Genomic DNA, 22,401 nt, shown 5'->3' with positions numbered 1-22,401 from the left:
TGCACACAAGACTACATTCTGCCAAATGTCTGCTGGTGTTCAGTGAGATTTTTGAATATCTTGCAATGCTTAAAAGAGGCATTTTTAGCTTGCATTTCAGAGAAACAAAGGTGATTTCAAAGCGCTTTCTGAGCTAACAGGCACTGCTGTTTTTTTTCTTTTGGCACCACGTTTCACTCATGGCGCTATTGGCCCATCACGCTCGCACTGGTGGGTGGCAGGTTAGGCGACCATTTTGGTGTGTTCAAAAACTGCGCGGTTTTCCTGGATTCTGGCGCAATGTGGGCTTTTTCGGCCATCTTGGATTTCCTGAGCCCACAGCCCCAAATGTTGCAGCATAATAACTCGAACATGGGTCAAAACCCCTGACACTTCCGTATGGGTCCTGATATTAATGGTGAACCATCTACCGACTGGACTCCTCTGCCTGATGCTTATTCACTAGAGGTAGTCCTAACTGAGTAGCCAATGTAATATCCATGAAATTACCTGTTGCCCCTGAATCCTCCATGGTCATAACATCCTGTTTCGTCAGAGCAAAACATAATGTCACCAGAATGTATTAATGTATTAATGAGAAGTTTTACCCCCCACCGTATTTGCAATCCATCTGGGGAATCTTACCTCAAATTGGCCTGACACCTGTGTTCCCCCTAACGCCGGCCCAACTCTTTTCCTGCCTCCTTCGCACTCTTTTCGCCACTCCTCTGAGGGGTATTTGGACATGTACGTATAAAATTCCCTGCTTGCCCACAATACAAACACAACTTGTTGACCTTACGTTGTTCCCTCTCTGCCGCTGACAATGGTCCTCTTACACTTCCAATCTGCATTGATTCCACTTCACTTGTCCTTCCTCCTCTACTTCTGTCTAATCGTTCAAAAGGCGCTGCTTCCGGTCTCTTTTTATCACCTTTCCTCTCGTTCATGCGATGATCCAACCTCAAGGCTACATCTATCATGGCAGTAGATGTTCTTGATTGGGGTTCCACTTGCGCAATTGCATCTTTAAGTTCCTCACGTAGTCCCTGGTAAAATATAACTGTTTGTTTGGCCACCGGCCACTCAGTCTCTATGACTAACCTGTTAAAGTGGGTTACATAAGTTACAAGATCCTGCGCTCCCTGTTTTAATCCCAACAATTCCTTATCCTGAGCTAAAGACACCTCTCTTTGATCAAATAGCCTGCCAAATTCTGCCAGAAACCCATCCCAATTATATAACAGAGGATCCTCTTTCTGTACCAAGGGCATCGCCCATGCTGCGGCGTCTCCTGTCAAATAGGAAATTACAAAAGCTGTCTTAGCCTGGATTGTCTCAAAGGCCGTGGGTTTGCACAAAAACTGTAGTCTACATTGTGTAAGGAACATCATGTAGATTTCTAGGGTCCCCTAAAAAGTGTTTTGGCGCTGCCAAGGGTACACTACTAGGAGGTTGGACAATTACTGTGGAAGTCTGACTTGAAGCGGCGGCTCCCATTGCGCTAGCTCCCTCTAAGGGAGTCCTCTGAGCAACCAAACTTTGTACTTGTGTCTTTAAATTATCATGTTCTTGTCTAGCATGAGCTAATTCTACCTGAATATCTTGGAGAGCCTTTAGCACGTCGGCTAAAGGCGGAGAAGTCGCTTCCATTTGGCTTGGGTGGTTGTAAATATCCCAATATGGGGATGCACAAAAAAGGGAAAGAGAGATCGACACTCTCCCCTGAACTACAGAAGCCGAATGAAGTCGATCCTCCCACCGTGGTTAGCACAGGTGCCTGGTATAGTGAACAGGACACCACGTGGCAGCCAGTGGGGGGGAAGAGGGTTAGGGAGAGGTTGTGGACAGGGTGGTGGAGTTTAGGAACACCAGGTAGAGGGTTAGGGAAAACCTAGTTTGAATAGGACTGGGAACGTAACAGGATCAAACCCTACACTGCCTAAGACCTTGTAGCATCCTCAATGGTTAGCCCTATCTCTGACATGTCCTCCTTGTACTCCTTGAAAACCTTTATCACCTACAAGTAATACACCTTGATACATGTACCACATTCATTCTCTAGTAGGAACAATATGGATAGCAAGCAGGATGGAACATACATTTGGGAATGATCCCACTGTGAAAAACATAACACATGGCTCCAGGGGCTGGCGTAAGCAACACTTATAAACACTGACAATGACAAGAAAAAGATCATAAGACATTAGCATTTTGACCATTCATCGTTCCAGCCCAACGTCTTTTCTAAACCAAAACTCTTAATTGCAGCATTGTCCGCCCAAAACCCTGAGAGGAAGGACCTGGTGCACACTTGCCCATATGCATAAATGTTTACACTTTAATTGCAGCTGAATCAGTCTGTCCGCCATACAATTGTGCTCTTCAGCAAAGCGAATACTAGTGTATTGTAATACTGCCTTCATGGAACATGGTTCCTCCTAGTGCACAAGACACCCGTTTGTGCGCTCAAACAAATGCCGAGAACAGTTTACACATCTCTACTTATCTTATGTCCAGGAGGCTCAGAAGCCCTCCTGGACGCCGTATAGTGAGGATCGTAGCAGCGGCAGCCTTTTCGCCATTCCCCTCCTGCTGCAACTCTCCGTAGCTTCCGCCGCTCCTTAATACGAGTCTGTGAAGCTCCTTCTTCCGCCGACATGAGGCACACACATAAAATAAGCCACATCTGCCGTGCGCCGTGGGCCCTTAAAAAGCAGTTACTAATCACAGTCAGCTGGCCACATGCGCGCACGGCGGATGACTACACACTTTTCCCAAGTACTGCTGGGAATCGTAGTTTGTTCACCAATTCCCTATCTATCCAGTCTTGAGCGCCTCCTGGATCCTTGACCTCCACTCCTACCCTTATTCCTGACACGTGGACATTCACTATTGTGCATATACCTCCCCAGTTTCTCTGCAGTGTGATATACGGTTTGGATCCACATACCCAATAATGATCCATGATCACTGCTGTTTCATGTACCATTCCTGGAGCATCAAAAACTTGTCCACAGTTCTGATTCTCTCCCATCCTCCTAGTGCCATTATTCCTGAAGCAGAAGTTTGGGCTTTTCAGTGGCACTATCTGCAAGGGTCCTCCCCTGTCCGCGACCCATGTTAGCAGTTTTGCAAGCTTTGGCCACAATGGCTTGCATCCATTCTGTACTATGTCAATGGTGCCTTGGTAACGACCTGTGACCATCCATGCTCTGCAAATCACTACTGCTTTCTCCCATCCGTCTGGTGAAAGCACTGTTCCCCAAATCTGCATTTGGCCTCTGTTTTTCCAACTTAAAGCCTCTTCTGGAGTTTTTCCTTGGACATTTAGCTTCTGATTTGCTTCTCTTCTTATTTCTGCTCCTTTAACTCCAGGCTTCTCGTATCTGATCACAATGTGTTTCGTCTTTCCATTGTTTCTTGTCTTTATATCCTGGACATAATCATCTTCATTTGGATCATTTGCTTCAGTGCCCATTTCAGTGAGGCATCACTTCCCATGAACTGGCCTCTGGTCTTCCACATTGCCACGTGTGATAGACAGTGTGCTGTCTGGACTTCAATTTCTGCAGCTACAAAGATCTTTGACTTCCCCTTGCTGTAAGGTAGGAGTGCACAAACTAAGCATTCCCCCTCTGAACTCCGTCTTCCAACTTCTTTCATATGTTGGTACCATATATTGTTTCCCAAATGTGCTGTGCTGTCCAAGTAGTCGTTTAGTTCACTGTCATCTCCTTGAATGCTTCTCGTGATCCTTAACGTTTTCATGTAGTTTGTGATAACTACATCCTTGAATGCATCTGTACGGCTCCTTCTTGCTGGAGGATTCTCAGGTATCCTGGTCCATGGTGCAGGCCTCTTCATCTGCACCAATTGAGTAGGCAAAAGTCTGGCAATTCTTTCTTTTTCCTCTTGCCTCTTCCAGGCTCTGGCTAATGATGGCCATATTGATTCTGCTATCAGCTGTGCTCGCGAGATTTTCTCTGGGCTTTCCTTTATCTCCATCAGTGCTGTATCAGGGGTGTTCATCAATGTTGTTTCCGTAGCTTTCCTCTCCAACTCCTTTTGTCTCTTCAAGAGCTCAGCCTTCTCCAGTCGGCTTTTAACTTTGCTGATCTTAGAACTTCTCATTGTTGGTTGCCCAACCTCTTGCCCTTCTTTGGACTGTGGTTCTGCAGTTATTGACACTAGACCTGGTGTGTGCGCATTCATTGTTTGCATGCTTGTGGTTGTCAGTAACCTATTTTCATTCATACTCTGCTGACCCTGTCTTCGGCTTTTCAATTTGGTTGTTACCAGAAATGTGTGTGTGTCATTGCTAATCACATCCATCTCAAGTTCACTCATTCCGCTATCTGACCTCCTAGGGACTGGAATGACTATGTAAGGTCTGGGTGTATTTTTAGGTTTCATGTGTGCATCATTAGGTGGGTGCACTGGAATTGGAACACGTTGTGCACCAATAAAAAATGCTGTTCTAATCGTTCATGATACACCTATAGGTTAATCTACAGCATTTGATTCTGGAGAAATAGGAGCGTCTGTCCTCCTGAGGGAGGACAAGGTTGCTACTTTGAATCTGCATCTCGATCAGCTGTTGAAAGATGCTAACTTTTAATACACTTTTAGACAATATTATTTCTGGATTTTGCTGGTTCTGCTTGTGAGTTGCAGGTACTGAAACAATTGTTCCTCTTTGCCTGAACAAAATATTGTCTATTGTCTCTGGATACAGATTATTTTCCTACGTATGAGGAAATGTCAAAATCAAGTAATACATCAACAAGTCTCTTTACTGTGCATGCTCAAAGTACACGCGTTCCCAATCAGTGCCTCTTCTTTGCTTCACTCCAGAAGACATGTCGTTCTTATCAGTTTAACACTGTGAAGCCTCTGGCAGTACCTTCCCGATCTGTCCCTCGGTGGAAAGTTTAAGATATTCTCAGATAGTTCTGTTGATGGTTAGAAAGTTCCACTTGCATTACGATACCATGCAAGAGCATGCTCATCTATGTAGAATTAGCTAGGTCTCTGATGAATGTGAGGACGTCAACACCGGCGGTTCTCCCCACAAGTTCTGGGAAATCCTTGATTAGGTGAAAAAAGACGTTGCTCGCCAGTCTGCTATCTTCTGGTGACAGAGACATTTGTCCTGCCCTTGCAGAAGTTTGGAACTGTTCGGCCCTCACTCACTGTGGGCAGTTTCTGCAATTTTCCGATGTGTGTGGAGAGCAACTTAGATGACTATTCAGTTCAGGATTATACTTAAACGTTTTGTATTTGCTCGATCTCGAAGAAATGTCGAAACGTCCATGGTTCTCTCGACAAGATCTGGACAGTCTTCAATTAGGCGAAAGAACAGTACGTTGATAGGCCTATTCACTTCTTCCTCTGTTTGAGACATTTGGTTTTTCCTCGCTGTGCTCAGGAAGCAGGAGGAACTGCTCTGCAATCACAGTAAGAAGCCTCCTTATCATCTTTTCGTTTTTAGAATCTTGAAGAAATTCAGTGTTGTTGGTGAGCCTCCCCACCAACGACGGGTATGATCTCAGTACTAACTCGAAATATATTAACACGTCCTTAGTGATTTCATTACTCTGAGACACCATAAGTGAGTCCGAACAAAGTCTCTGTGTTTAAAAAGTCTGGATACTGTATTTTCTTCCAATTTATGTGTGCTTGATCAAAATTTGGCATATTCCTTCTTATTAAGGCTTCAGTGTGCCTCAGTCCAAAGTTCAAAGTCAACAGACTATGTTTTGGCTTATACATGCACTTTTCTTCTTCACCCTGCAACTAGGATGCACAGAGTGTCCGTTTTTATGTCCTTATCCTCTTTTTTGCTCAGAAGAATGTTCAAAAAGGAAGGCACAATTTTGCACAAAAGTTTCTTGTCCTTGCTTTGCTGCTGGTCATGCGCCCTTCTTCCTCGTCATGGATCTCGTCTGCACGTGCTGTGGTTCTTCCCCGTCGTCTGTAGTCTCTACACGTTAGGGTGCATACAGGGGGCCTTCTCTGATGTACGGCTTGATGTCACCCAAAAAGATCCAAGCTCTTCTTCCTTGTAACTTTACTGCAGAGGGTGTGACGTCTTCTACTGTAAAGGGACTGTTAAACCTTGGCTCGTCCCACTTCTTTGTCGTGTGATTCTTCTCCAGGACGGTGTCTACAGGGAAGATTGGTGGAACACATAGACCTCTGAGCTGTGTCTGCAGTAGTATCTCCTTCTGTGTTCGTCGCTGCAGCTGGCCTGAAATTACAGTAAGACAAGATGTCGTGCAATTCAAGTAATTTTGCATTTCAGACCCTAAGATTTCTTTGGTCGGCTGGGCATCACATCTAGCTCTGTCTCGGGGTGTCAGGGGAGTGTGCATCCTTCTCCCTGTTGCTATTTTTTTTTCGGCGTAAAATGATGGTCAGAACCAGGTTGGTTTCTGAGAGCATACAGAGCCAAAGGAAGACAGTGTAACAATCCCTTTCTTAGAGTAAGCTTCAAATTGGCTATCCTTTCCTTCAACAAGCCGTTGAGCCTCTCACCTATCCCATTACCTTGCAGTTGATACGCCAACGAGAACTTGTGCTTTATACCAAGCAACAAGTTAATCTGTTCAAAAACTTCGTTGACAAAGTGAGCCCCATTATCTGACCTCATGACTTCACATACTCCCCACCTGGGAAATACCTCTCTCACTAGAAATCTGGCTGCACAGGTATAGTCTCGGTGTGTACATGGACCTGCTTCTATCCATCTAGAGAATGGACACACCACAACACTTAGATACCTGTACCCATTACATACTTGAATCATATCAACGTAATCGACATGCAAGTGCTGAAAAGGTCCATTTGGCCTTGGGATGACTCCTCTAATTACTTTTAGTGTGTGCCCAGCCGTGAACTGCTGGCAGATTATACAGTTCACTAGAAAAAATGCAACGCGCTCTGCTAAATTCGGTATAAACCAGTCTTCAGCGAGCGTTGCCGCAAGATTCTCTTTGGTCATGTGTGCTGGATAGTGTAACTGTTCCAATGCTATTTCTAACAGGGCTATAGGCATTACTGGTTTACCAGTGCTGTCTTGTCACCACAAGCTTTTGGAGGGGTTTAAAGAACACCCTCGCGGCTTCCAGAGATTCTTCTCCTCCGGTGGTGCCTCCCTTTAGAGTTCCATTTATTGGGTTTGCCCCATGTTATCATAGCTTTCAGGTTCACTACGTGCAACAATCATTTTTGCGTTCAAATCAGTGATTTCCACATCCATGATGGTCTTGCCCTCAGGTGCCATGCACTTGGCTTCTGTGTCTGCTGCTTGATTCCCTCGTGAGATAAAATCTGTCCCTTTCGTGTGGGCGGAACACTTCACGACTGCTATGCCCACTGGGATTTGTAGTGCCTTAATGAGTCTATCCAATAGGGCTACGTGCTGCACTGGTGTGCCGTCTGCTCGGAGGAAGCCCCTCCTTTTCCAGCACGCTAAGCCTGCGTGTACTGTTGATGTCACATAGGCGGAGTCACTGTACATGGTAACTTCCTGGTCTGCGTGATTCTCAATCACGAGTATCAACGCTAATAATTCTGCAGCCTGTGCTGAATAGTGAGATGGGAATCCTGAACTAATGAGTCCTGGAAATTCTCCAATTTGCTGTGTGCTTCATCACAGCAGTGCCGGTATATCTTTGCCCATCGATTTGATCGATTCTCGAGGAACCATCAACAAAGACAATTTCTCCTTCTGCCAATGCATTTTCTTTCACTCTGGGAATCTCATCATACAATTCTTCATAATTTGCACCATCATGTATTTGCTCTCCTTCAGTGACTGGCTCAGTTATAAATATAGCTGGGTTTACTATCTTGCATCGAACTATCTTGATCGATGGATTTGATATGATCCCTTCATAAGCAGAAGCTCTCTGAGATATCAACGTGCCTTTTGGTTTCTCTAGCATAGCGAATAGCGCGTGCTCAACGTACAACGTCATGGAGAATCCCATCACAATGATTGTAGCCTTCTCTATGGCGAACGGTGCAGCAGCTAAACTTTGTTCACAAGGTAAATGGCCTCTCATCACGGGGTCCAAATTCCCACTGTAATATGCTTGGGGCTTGTAACCCAATGTGGTTTTCTGTGTGAGCACTGCCGTCATAATGCTGCCATTTGTGTGTGAGAACAAGTAGAATTCCTCTGCATAATTGGGAATCCCTAAAACTGGTGCAGTGCAAATGGCTCCCTTAGGTTCAATAAATCCTTCGTCCATGGTCTCAGACCATTCAATTTTTCCTTTCGTCACCTGTGCCTTTTTTAGGGCATGTAACAATGGCTTGGTATATGAGCTGTAGTCAAAGACCAATGCCCTGACATAATTGCAAAGACCTAAAAAGCTCTGCATCTGTTTTATCGTGTGTGGCTTGGCTGTGTTCAGTATGGTTTCAGCCCTTTCTGGGGTAACCCTTTTCCCCTCATGTGAGATCAGCTGGCCTATGTACAGCACTTCTTGTTGACAATATTGTAACTTTTCTTTGTCAACTTTATATCCTTTTTCAGCCAATATAGTCAATAGCTGAATAGAATCGCGTCTGCATATTTCCTCTGTACTGCTGTAAATTAAGATGTCATCTACATATTGCAAGACAACACTCTCTAATGCAATATTGCTTAAGTCCATCTGCAGGACTCTGTTGAAAATTGAAGTTGACTCACAGTACCCCGGGGTAGCCTCATGCTTTTTAGACACATCTGTCTGAGCGTAACTGGCATCAAACCTTGTGAGTCTCGGTGCAATGGGATTGAGAAAAATGCATTTTTCAAGTCAATCACTGTGAAATATTTTGCCTCAACAGGTATATTACATAGGATTGTAGCCGGGTTAGGGACTAAAGGGAACGCAGCCTCTACAATATCATTTATCGAGCGTAAATCTTGAATTAGTCTCCAAGACCCTCCCTTTGATTTTTTAATCGGATAAACCACAATGTTGCATGATGACTCTGACGCCACTAAGATGCCCTGTTCCATCATAGAAAAAAAATTATCTTAAAAATTCCTTCATCTGCTTCCCTAGACAGGGGATATTGTCGTGCTTTTGGTAAAATCGCTCCTGGTTTCAGTTTAATTTTCACTTCTCCGACTCCTTTCAATAAAACCTATATCATAGGGGCCTGTGGTCCATACTGAGACAGGCACCTGGCCATGTCGTCCTCAAAATATTCAGGACGGTTCTTTGCCAACATCATTCTCTGGGGCACTTCTCTTTTGATCATTTTCACCCAGAAAGTGAGATTTACATCTACTGTTGTCTCTTACCCATCTGCACCCTTCTTCAACGGTGATTACTTTGCACCATTGTTGGCCTTCATCATCACAACCATCAATCAAAGCCATTTTCCCTCGTATTATGGCTGTGTGTATCACCAAGGGAAATACTTGTCCCTTTTCCTTGTGCATAGGTATCCTTGGCCTAAAGAGAAATTCATCTGGTGTCCTCATTGTTTTGTCTGTAAGGCCTGGCAGCCCTGCCATTAGCAGACATACTCCATATGCAAATATTTCTGGTTATAATGGGATAGCTCTCATAGCTGTGTGTCCTGTGTATGCTCTAATCATCTTGCATACCTTCAAATAGTGCATTCCTGGAGATGAACATACTATGCCCTTCTGCGTGAACGAGATTGTCATGTTTAATTTTGTCATTAGGTCTCGTCCCAAGGTATTTACTGGGGTTTGTCTTGAATATAACAGTGGTACATTCATATCACATTCTTCTATAGAGACTGGAAGTGTATCTGTAAAAGGAACACGACTTGTAGCTCCTGTGAAACCCTGAGTATTTATAGCATTGCCGGACAAGGAAAATATACACATATACACGAATGTGTTGCACCCGTGTCAAAAAGAAGCAATATTCTTTATCCCCTATAACGACATCTACCCTTGGTTCCTGGAGAGGGTCTGGTGTCACTGATAGGATAGAACACATCAGGGTTTCCATTGAGCTGTCCTTGTCCACATACAACTTTGGTCCATTTTGCGTGAATGCACTTCCCCCATCACCAGTGTTAGCACTTATTCCAGAGTTCACAGCCTTTCCTGCACTTACTGTCTGTAACAGTTGCATCGGTGACTGTTCAGACTGTCCTTGTGGAAAACTCATGAAATTCTGAGGTTGCAAGCTTTGCTGTGCTCCTGGCGTTTGCAGTTGCACCGTGTGATTCTGTGCAACTCCATTTCCTCCCTGTTGCAAAAACACAGGTGGATTCACCATACTTGCCCTTGTTCCTTGGTCGTTTTGCATCATGCCTTGACTTCTGCATGTACGTGCTAGATGCCCTGTCATCCCACACACCCAACATATTGGCGATGGTCTAATTAAATTTGACATATCTTGATTGCCATTTTGCATGTTTTGAAAGCCTCCCTGATTACTTTGAAAGCCTCCCTGATTACTCTGCAATCCTCTTCCTCTAAATCCTCTCCCTCTGGGGTAAAACCCATTATTTCCCTGATTACTCTGTTGTGGATTATTGACCTGCTGCATGTTCGGACCGTCTGTGCTGGTTATCATTGCCCGTTCAATGGCATATTTTGACAATTTCTTCTGCACTCATTTTGCTTCATCTTTTCGCGCAGCCTCTTTTTTGCGATTCTTCTCTTGCAGCAGTCTCCAATAGTGCGCTATGGTCAACTGTATTTCAGACCACGGTTTGGCCTTGATTCCTGTCAATTTCTTGAGCTGTTTCTGTACCTGATCTGGCAGCCCTTGGCATAATATATGGTAAAATACGGGTATAGATTTCCCCCAAGATTTACAAGTCTCGAGTACCCATGCATCTTGGAAATTCTGAATGTAAAGCTAATTATCCTCTGACTCCTTCATTTTTCGTGTCTTGATAGCTCCCATGTCAGAAGTATCTGGGTATAGCAATCATAATGCTATCCATACCACGGCTCTGCAATTGATAAACAGTGCTCCGTCATGCGCAGTATTAACTGTAGTTGCACCAGGGTAACCTGCCTGTGTCCATACATCGTCAGCTCTATTACCAAGTGTGGCGATTAAAAGACCTTTGATATCCCCTATAGCTAACATGTTCCCTCCAGTCATTTTTTCTAGCTTGTGTATCCATTACTACAGACTAGACAAACTCCAGCTGGCTACACATATCTCTGCCCCTAAGTCTTACCCCAACATGGGTTGTAAACCCATCCCTTTCACAATCCCTTTAACTGCTGTGGTTTTCTATGTATTCCTATTTTATTCAGGACTATGGATGCAGGCTTCTTCCAACCGCTATATTAAGCGTAGGCATTTGGGCGTATCTCTCTTCTCGGGTGTCCCTCCCCCGGTATCCTCTCTCTTCTCAGGTATCCTCCTGGTATCCTCTTCTTCTCGGGTGTCCTCCCCGGTATTCTTCTCTACTACTCGGTCACCCTCTGAGTCACTATTTCCTTCCCCTTATATATATATATACATATATATATATATATATATATATATATATATATATATATATATATATATATATATATATATATATATATATATATATATACATTTTACTCTACTTCTAACTGTATCTTTGTTTTCCCGCCTCCCTCCGTTACCTTCCCTTACTTGTTTTAAGGCATGCACTTTTTTCCAAAGCATTTAGTCTTTTTCACTCACTGTTCGCATGTTTCCTCTCTGGATGCTCAGGATCACTGCCTTCGTCACTACCTCTCCTGCCGTTCACCCGCTTAGCTGCTCGAAGAAGTGGGAAGGGGTTTTGTGTTGTCAGGGAAACACAGGACGCTTCAGAACTTTACCTGCAGGTTTTGGGCTTTATTCTAACCACTATCTACGGGGAGCTTCATGGTCTACTAAGCTGGATGGCAAAGGACTTGTGATATTGACGAGGACCTAGAGTTACTTTATGTCGATGGTCAATGGGTGTCGTAACTAATCGATAATCGATAGAAGCATCCTCTGCTACCAAGTGTGCACCAGGACCCCCAACTGGCCAATAGAGCTTCGGTTTGTCCAATAGCACTTTAACATGGAATAGCAGCACCCGTGAGATGGATGGGGATGCAGATTAATACTCAAGCATCAAATTAATAATGACAACTCAACGGTTTGGCAAAGGGAGTCAGTTTAATGACAAGTAAAAAAACGGGGATTCTCATGAATATCAGCGAATGCGTGATCTTCCCTCTCGCTTCACAACTCCAACGAACTTCATAAAAAACACATCATTTATACAAAAAACTTGTCATCACTGATGTTTAACGCTTAAAAGTTGGCATGCAATTCTATTGGTACTAGGAAGGTAAATTTAATATAGGTACTATATCTGTATATGGTAACAGAGTAAGGGGATTTGGAAAACACTTTCAGGTGGGACATCTAAATCCGACTTATAAAATGGCTAATGTGGATGTCACTAAAATTACAACGTCCCATTGGTTTTACTGACTATAGGACCCTAGATTACTTGGTTCACTATGATTGGGTTGGCACCAACCCCACTCATACTTTTCCACTTTGCCTAGCAGCATGCAGAATGGTCGGCCAGGTGCAGGGTGCCCTCCAGCTCCCCCAGCCTTCCTCCAATTATTGTTACAATCAATCAGCACTTTAGTGGCCATGTGTCAATTATTTCACTGTGGTTGGCCTTGAGACTGCATCTCTGTCTGGAAAAGTTCTGATATCTTTTCATGGCACTCCGCCAAGTGTAGGTGTGAGCGTCTCACTTCTTCTCACTCGGCTGGTCACGTGATTCAGACACCGTAAAAGTGCCTTCTTCTCCATGTAATTTGTGTATTTGATTTTCGTTTTGCCCACCACCTGCCTTCGATTTCCTATCTTGACCTTTCTAAGCAGGATATTCTGTTCCTTGCTTAATTAATTGTAGCTACTGTTCATCTGTTTTAGCTGATACAACCTTGGCTTTTGGGCATGATTTGTCTTTGCTGAGTTTAGTTTCTGCCTTTTATTCTCGATTTGTTAAATATGAAGCTCTCCTCGTGCGGCCTCTAGTAACCTTTGGTTGATTCTGCTTCTTGTGCATAGTGGAAGTATACTTATATAACGTGCTTCTTTTGAGGTAGATATGTATAGGTGGCGCTTGCCGCAATCTATCTTACTACCAAGCATAGCAAGCCACACGATTTTCTTAGCTTTCTTGCAGGTCCAAGCATATCTACATGCGTAAACTGGTCAAATATCTCCGTCATGCTCATGGTATAAGCTTCTTACATTTGAAATCGTCCTTTCACTTTAGGTTCACGATGTCCCTTATCCATGGTGTTTCGTCGCTTTATGTCATTCTCAGGTCGTCATCTTTTCTATATGTGAGTCAGTCCGGGTTCTTGTGACATCACCATTCGTCTTCCATTAAGACCTTTTTGGCTTCGTCAGAGACTGTACTCAGACGATCTTCATTTTGTTTCATTTGTTGATATGGTTTTCTCAATGGGTACCTTACTGTCCATGTTTTCTTTGGTGTTGGTACTTCAATAGGTGCTGTTCTTCTGATGGGTACAGGACAGAGCCCCACTGCGGCTCTCTGCTGGTTTATTTGCTCATCATACATCACATACTTTGGCGTGAATGTTCCTGGTACTTCAAAATGAACAGTTGGAGTGCAGGCCGTATTTGGGACCTCCTCTACACTATGGCTGGGAGTGGGTCAGGGAAAACGTATATGGACTACCAAGAGCCCAAGAAACAGTGCCAACAGAGGGGGAAGACAGCCCATCCCCCCCCCCAAGAAGCGCAAAATATCAGGAGACAACAACAAAGCAGGTGAAGAGAGCAAAACAATATCGCTGCTGTGTAATAATATGAAAAAACTGGAACAAATGATTGCAGAGATCAGGGACTAACAACAGGTGCCCATTGACACACCAGGAGGTACAGGGCAAGACACACCTTTTGAACCCATAGTTATTCTTGACACCAGAGTTATCGCACAACCACCAGCACCTGTACCAACAGCAGCTACGGGGGCAGACACAGCAGGGCCACTAAAGGCGTGGGTCACTCCTATCACAACAGGGGGCCCAGCGATGCAACCACTAACCCGGCATCAGATACTAGGATGATTAGCAGCGCACAACTGGAGTTAAGATTAAAAACATTAGAAACAGAAAAGGAGGCAATATGGGTAAAGGAGTTCATAGAAATATTCTCACTCATCGAGGCACAGCGCAAAGGGAGGGATGCTTTCGGGGACCATAGCCAGAAATGCTCATGTGGCACGGACCTGGGACAATTTGTTAAAATAATTTGCGATTCTAGCCACAATTTTCTTGGAAAAATTCCCTGAAGATGGGACTAAAATATGGGCATATATGGATAAGATCAGAGAAGTGAAAACTGCATATGAGGGGAATGGCTGGTTAGCATATGACATAAGGTTCAGAAGGAATATGTCGGAAAGAACATCCATAGAATGGGATGAATTTCAGAACAACCTATATCTAATGAATGGAAAACCTCCATCAGAAGAAGAGATTGCACAGGCAACCAACAAAACAAGTTAGAATTCTCAAGGGGGAAATAGAAATTCAGAAACTGAAAAACACAAGAAGGGGGAACAGCCATGGCGGGCTAAGACAAATACCTGCGGTCAGAACAAACCACACAATTCCCCAAAATTCACAACCACATGCAGGTATTATGGGAAAAATCAGTACGCTTGGGGAAAAGAATGCTGGTACAAACACAACTGCTCCAACTGCAGCAGGGACCACCCCAACAGCAGCTGCACCATATTACTGGCCAAAACCCCAAAAAAGAAGACCAATAAGGAATGGGTCTCGCTACAACTTGAAACTTGAACCAGGCACAACCCCCATCAACCCCGAAAGCTTCAAGGAAGCTTTAATGAGTTATCCGGATAAAAAGATCAGCAAAGCAATCAAATGGGGTTTCAAAGAAGGTTTCATCATTCCTTTCAAAGGGGAGGGATCCCAGAAGATCCCTAAAAACCTGGTCTCAGCGAGAGACAACCCAGAGATAATAAGAAAAAAAATGGTAAAGAGTTAGAACTAGGGAGAATAGGAGGCCCCTGGGAAGCAATGCCATTTCAAAACTATATAGTGTCACCACTAGGCCTGGTACCAAAAAAGGAACCCGGCAAAATTATGTTGATACATCACCTATCATACCCCAAGGGACAGTCACTTAACGACGGCATCCCACAAACAGAAGCAACAGTTAACTACACTCACTTTCAGGAGGCATTAAGATTAATACAGGACTGTGGCAAGGAGGCCCTTAAGGGAAAACTAGACAGAGTCCGCTTTCAGGTTACTGCCAGTCCACCCGAATTCACAGCAATGGCTAGGTTTCACTTTTGATAAATAATTCTAAGTGGGCAGATGCCTCCCCATGGGATGGCAATATCATATGCACTCTTTGAACAATTCACTTAATTTTTTCAATTGGCATTTCAGAAACAAGTACTTGGGACCAGAGTAGTACACTACCTGAACAATTTCATGGTGATAGGCCCGGCCGGCACAGAAGACTGTGGGTGGGCATTAGCAGAATTGAAAAACATGGCTGCACAATGGGGCATTCCCATAGCAGCAGAGAAAACAACCAACCCATCCACAAATATAATTTTCTTAGGGGTAGAAATAGACACCTCTGCAGGCTTATGCAGAATCCCAAAAAAGAATATAGAAGAATTATTGGAAAAAAATCATAACTTAAGAAAGACAAAGGCACAGTCAGGGAATTACAATCCCTGGCGGGCAGCTTAAATTTCGCAGCCAGGATAATTCCACAGAGGAAGGTATTCTCAAGAAGCCTAGAGTTTAAAACAAAATCATGCAACAAGCCCCATTTGCACATCAGGTTGGGGGAAAATGTGAAAGAAGATTTGAAAATTTGCGAGCACTTCCTCACGTGTTTCAACGGAGTCAAACTTTGGCGCATGCCATTGAATCTAGGGTGCAAACGGGTCTTATTCACAGATGCAGCAGGGAGCAAAGGTTTTGGGGCCATTCTAGACACTGAATGGATGGCAGAGCATTGGCCCGAGGAATGGCATGCAGCAGGATGGACCAAGAATATCATCCTTTTAGAAATTCTACCCATTTGGCTAGCACTACGCATATGGGGCAGGCAGCTAGCGAACACGGATATTACTGTGTGGTCCGACAACATGGGTGTGGTAGGAATTATCAACAAAAGGATGACCAAATGCCATTTGGTTCTCAAAATCCTAAGAGTCATCATGAAAGTTACGCTTCACAAAAATATTGTTGTCAGAGCTAAGCACATTGCAGGAGCAGATAATAACATTGCAGACGCCTTACCTCGCTTCCAGTGGTCGAAATATCTAGAGCTAGCGCTGCACTCCCAGGAAAAGATGACATCGATCCCAGTAGACTGCTGGGCAATCCCAGAAAGATAGTAAGAACTGCATCAACGCCAACGCCGAATGGCCAGGCCCGGGCTGCGCAACATCAACCAGGCACCTTGAATACAGGTGCCACCATCGTGCTGCCTACAGATAACATGAACCCTGACACGGGGTTCCTACTAGAGATGGTCAAGAAAGCAGTGGCAAGCAAAACCACAGCACAACACAGTAAATGTTTGCAAACAGTTTTTAAAATAACAGGCCAAAATCATGTCGAGCTAATAACAATAAAAGACATTGTCACGTTTTTAAGGTGGGCACATGACCAGGGTTTTAAAAAAAGATTGGGCAAAGAGACACCTCGTGGCGATATCATATTTCTCAAAGCTAAGAGGCGACTCAGACTCCCCTCAAAGCGCATTAATTACATATGCTATGAAAGGTTGGTGCGAGGTGGAGGGACACCAGATTGATACTCGCCGCCCCCTGGATTTTGAAAAATTGTTTAAAATAAGATGCTTATTAGACAGCATATGCACCCACCCATACGAAACATTATGGTTGAAAACAGAGTTTTCCCTAGCATACTTCGGGGCTTTTCGCGTAGGGGAGCTCATAGCATCCAGCACCAAAGCCAGTAATGGGCTAGGCATGGAGACCATGGTAAAAAAGGACAGCGTCAACATAGAAATACAACCATCAAAAATGAGGGCTAAAAGAATAATAAACAGGGAGCTCATAGCATCCAGCACCAAAGCCAGTAATGGGCTAGGCATGATGGAGACCATGATAAAAAAGGACAGCGTCAACACAGAAATACAACCATCAAAAATGAGGGCTAAAATAATAATAAACATCTGCTGCATCGACGATGCACCAAACTGCCCGGTGTGCACCCCCAATCTCTACTGTACCCAGCGACCCAAAGTGGGAGGAAGATTCCTAATCCACAGAGATACCTCAACCCTAAGCCATTAACAATTCAAAGGGGTTTTAATGAAAGCAATCAGTAAGGTGGTATGGAACTCGAATGATTTCGGTACCCACTCATTTAGAAGAGGGGCAGCAACCACAGCATGGCAGGGAGGTTTAGGCACCCAGCAGGTCAAGATTGTTTTAGAAAATACATCAGGCCACAACTAATATAGTTTTTTCCTCTCTTTTTCTCCCCCCCTGGACGAATCAAAAGATCAGGATACAGCGCTAAGATATGCCTGGATAGTCGGGCGCTCTTCTGTATGCAGGACCAGGCGATGGGATGAAGAAACTAAGGAAGGGCCAGCGTTTAGGAACACAATTGCATTGCGATGGGGCTACAGAGGCCTTCACTGGCCAGGCATTCACGAGAAACTGGCCGATCTAGTCGCTTTCAGAGACCCGCCGGAAATATTGATTATACATTTAGGGGGAAACGATTTGGTAAACATGGGGAGAAAAATCTTATACAAGGAAATATGCACCTCACTGGCGGGCATCACCCACAACTGGAGGGACACCGCAATTTACTACTCTGCAATCTTGCCCAGAAAAAGATGGCAGGGTGCCATCTGCTACAAATCAGTAGACACAGCCAGGAGGAAATTAAACAGAAGCATTGAAAAATTCTGCACAACCAGAGGCCTAGGGTTCACAAGCCACATGGCCATAACTTTGGGCAACCTTGATCTGTTTCACAAGGATGGGAACCACCTATTGGGTTTAGGCATGGAACATTTTTATAGAGAAATAACCAACACCCTAGCTACCAGAGGCTGCCACTAACCGACTTTTGGGGGAACACAGGCAGCCGAAAACATACCTGTGTGTGGCAGCACTGGCCAGAGGGGGTAACCTCAGGACCTGGTGCCCAAAAGTATAATACATCATGATATGTGATTATTGTTCATATGTATGACCATATCTGTAACAATAAAAACCCACTGCCTTTTTATTGCCAACACTTGAGCAAATGTGTGTAGTAATGATTTGGGTGAGGGAAGAGGGATTGCATCACAACCACCCACACAGCAAAGTATATTTCCTGCCTGCATATGGGTCCAGCAGTTATGGGTAGCGCTGCCCGGTACCAAGTGGGGCCTGGTAACTACTGCCCCATGACAGCATGCCATGGGAGAGGGGCGGCAGCCAACAACCAAGGGCCAGCCTCCCCTCTCCCCCCTACCAGGAGGGCCGTCACGTTGTTGCATCGCTGTAGGGCAAGAACGAAGGACAAAGTGTGAACGAACACCTCGCCCTTCCCGTCCAACTAGCCGCGAAGGACCCAGGAGGTTCCATGTGCAGGGAGCAGGGAAACAACAAAGGGGCTGCACCACAGGGTGCTAGACAGTCGGCGGCAAGCCGGCCTTGGGGGCTGAACTCACAGCCCCCACACGGATACATCAAGACAAGGGCTCAGGGCTACCCCTGGGCCCCATATTAGAGGCTGCTCGCAGCCACTCCAAACACAGAAAGTTTGGGACCGTGCACGGGGACCTGAACAAGTTTGCTGTGTAGGACACCATACGGTGGCCACAAACAAGTCATGGGACATGGAAGGCAGCACTGGCCAGAGGGGTAACCTCAGGACTCTGTGCCCAAAAGTATAATACATCATGATATGCGATTGTTTATTTGTTTGACCATATCTGTAACAATAAAAACCCACAGCCTTTTTATTGCCAACACTTGAGCAAACGTGTGTAGTAATGATTTGGGAGAGGGAAGAGGGATTGCATCACAACTACCCACACCCCACACAGCAAAGTATATTTCCTGCCTGCATATGGGTCCAGAAGTTACTGTTTCAGTTGGTTGAGGTATGGGTTAACATGCCAGTCGCAAATTGAGGTTCTTTTCACTAATACCGGCGGACAGTTGTGGCATTCTGAGGGTGCCAAGGAAAGAGCAGAGAGACAGATTATAGGGTGGTGTGTTGCAGTTCAGCAGTCCTGCATCCCCCTTCGTGTTGTTAAACGGTAATTATATAGTGCCTCCTTAGTATTTATATTGGCTTAAGCCTACTCGCGCTACACGAAAAAACTGTGTTGCAAAGTTCCGATTTTTGGGTTAACTTTGCCGCCATTTTAAGATTCATCCACCATTTTCATTTCTACTTATGTGTTCTTCGTTCTAAAATGGTGGACTATGTTTTCAACTTGCAACCAAGCCTCCCGACCTTTGAGTTCTGTAATGTTTAGGCTGTCCGAGAGCCAACTGTTTAGACTGAGCGATGAGACCTTGTGCTTCATATTAACTGTTATTTAAGTGTTGTCTGCGCTCACAAGACTCATCCTTGTATAAACATTGGGAAAATGAAGAACAAACCTCGAGCGTTAGCATTGGTCGAGCTGTATTGTAAAGGAACATTGTACAAGGCTCACCGCGGGATCCGAGAACATACATCACCATTGTGCCTTGATGAAAATGCATACCTATGTAATCCTTTGCATAATATTGTATAATCTGTATGTGAACTAGGCACAAACTCTAGACTACAAATTATTAACGTGAAGAGAGGCTGGACAATATTACACAAATTGTATAAAAGCACAAATGTTTAGATGCTCAGCACTCTCTCACCTCTCCCTGTCGGCTGGTACACATCGCGAGGTGTTGGGAGCCAGATAGCTATCTGTTTTGCTTTGTAAACTGTATAGTAATAAAAGATCTGTGAATCTTTTCAGCCCGCAATTGGCGTATTTCTTTTGTGGTACTCAGCCTCGATATTTCTTTGTTCTTTCAGTGTCAAGACTGATTTTGTGGTCTCCCTGGTCTCTGGGAAGCCAGTGAGCTGGTAAGGAATTCCCAGTAGGAGTGGAAGACCGCAGGGCTCCCCAGGGCCCCAGAGAACTACTCTGCTCTTCTGAACTACTGATGATCTGTTTGGTGAACCAGAAGGTGAAGGCTTCCTTTTTTTTCCTTGCCGGAGTCTGTTGGGCCGACGGCCCTTTGAGCTGTGTTGTAGGTGATTCTGCCCCCTCTTCAGTGATACAGTTAAAAACTGAATCCACTGCTTCTCTGAACTGCTTTTTATTTACTGCTTACCTACCGTGGTCCAACGGACCACCATTTTTGTCACTACATTTTATGCACTTTGTCTGTAATAGGCAATGTATGTAGGCACATAAGTGCAGAGTGTGACCCTGTTGTATCCTAGTGGAACTTCCAACTTTTTTCTCAAGGTTTTCATACCACAAAACATACAAGCATTGCCTTGCCTTAATAATGAGTAAATCCACATACTCACTAAGGAATCAAGTGAATCAATCACATCAGATTCAGTATGGGAGGGTCAGACAACAGACCCTGATCCAGCTCCAGCTCCAGTAACTCTCGAAGAGGTGGTAGTAGTTGAACCCACCCATCAGGAGGTGGGAACTTCATGTAATTGTGAGGTGGATATGGCTAAATATGTGGGATGGACAGAAGAAGACCTGGTTAATGTGATAAGGGCAGGTTTGGGAAGGTTCTCCACACAACAGCCATATATTAGCAAAAAGGACGGAGAAACGTAAACATTTAAACAATATGACCATGATTGACGGCCAAAAAATCACAGATTTTTTCGCCAGATCTGGAACTAGCCCCAAAGTGGGACATGTTCCCAATATTTTAAAAGCCACACTAGTGGAGTGTCTGAATGACCAAAGCATACTAGACGCAAGTGAGGGATTACTGTTACGCACATCCTCTGGTGTCTTGAATATGGACTTAACTCATTCAGACCATCTACTTGATGGCTCACTATCGGCCATCTAAGGTGACCGGCCATCGGGTACACCGACCCTCCCCACAGAATGACTATAGAGTGAAAACATTACATCTATGTTGCTTGCCTCTGAGCCAAGCAGGCCTGAAATACTTCAAACATCACTGCTTTGAACTCTGTGTTGAGCGCCTTTGTTGACCTATATGAAAACATCAGCAATAAAGTGCGGTCTCACACCCTGATGTTGAGCGATCTAGGCATAAAGATTGAGGAGCTACATAATCAACCCTTCAATAGCGGAAACAAAATTGCACATCAACTTCAACGTTCAAGGGTGGTCTTGGAAACTGTGGCTTCAATCTAAACTGTCTTGGCTCCTAGCACAAGTACAGCAATCTTGGCTGCTCCATCTCAATCTGGGGTAGTGGGTTGCAATACTGCGACTACTGCAGCAAAAGCAGTAGAAAGTGAGAGTGTCACGCGAGGGACCCTGTGTGGACCCTATGTCTTGCAATTACAGGAACAACAAACCAGATCATGACCTCCGGAAGTGGAGGGGAGGGGAAACAGATGAGAAAGTCCAGGAAAAAGGGAAAAGATCGGCTTAGTGCATGCACAGTTTTGTGGCATATATATACTACTGAGGAAGAGGTGACGAAGACTGCAGAGCTTAACAACACTTTAACAGTAACAAAAGTACTCGATCCTATTTTTAATGGACCTAAATAATTGAAATTGATTGGACAGCCTACAAGCAAGTGGACTGTCACTATCCGAAGATTGCATTGTGACCAAAAGCGACAACTGCATGCAAAGAGGGCACCCCTTGAATCTACAGGGGGAAAGAAGAGTAAAATCAGTGACTGAGACCAGCAATTTGCTTAATACTGTCCACTTGCCTATCAAGACCCAGACTTGTAGGGACGGTATAACTGTAGACAGAGGGATGCTGCACCGGAGAAGCCAAAGAACCGCAAATATATCTTTGCAATGTGTACATTCATCTGACTCCCATTTTGAGATCTATGCTATAGATAAGCGAAGAGTAAAGACCTTTGTGCCTAGTAGTGAGAACGTCACGCCTTCTGATAATGTCTCATGTCAAAATAAAGCAGGCAGCAAAGAGAGTTAATGTGATTTAGGCAATCCCAATGTGATTTTCATCCAGGGCCTATTATAAGTAATCTTTATCAGGGAGGGGAAGAAACACAGAGCTTGAGTAAAGATAGCCAGAGGAACAATATTGCTTGTATAACTCAAAAAGTCTGTGAACGAGCTGTTCAGATACAATTTGTTTGGGGCCAGCTAACCCTGCTTATGTGTTTGCAAAGGAACAGTAACTTAAGGGTTCCTGAAATACCAGTACCCCATAGCAA

Source organism: Ambystoma mexicanum, chromosome 7q (genome assembly GCF_040938575.1).
Source record: "Ambystoma mexicanum isolate Mex_15411 chromosome 7q, UKY_AmexF1_1, whole genome shotgun sequence".
In the NCBI taxonomy this organism is placed as follows: Eukaryota; Metazoa; Chordata; class Amphibia; order Caudata; family Ambystomatidae; genus Ambystoma; species Ambystoma mexicanum.
Note: the sequence above shows the minus strand (reverse complement) of the source record.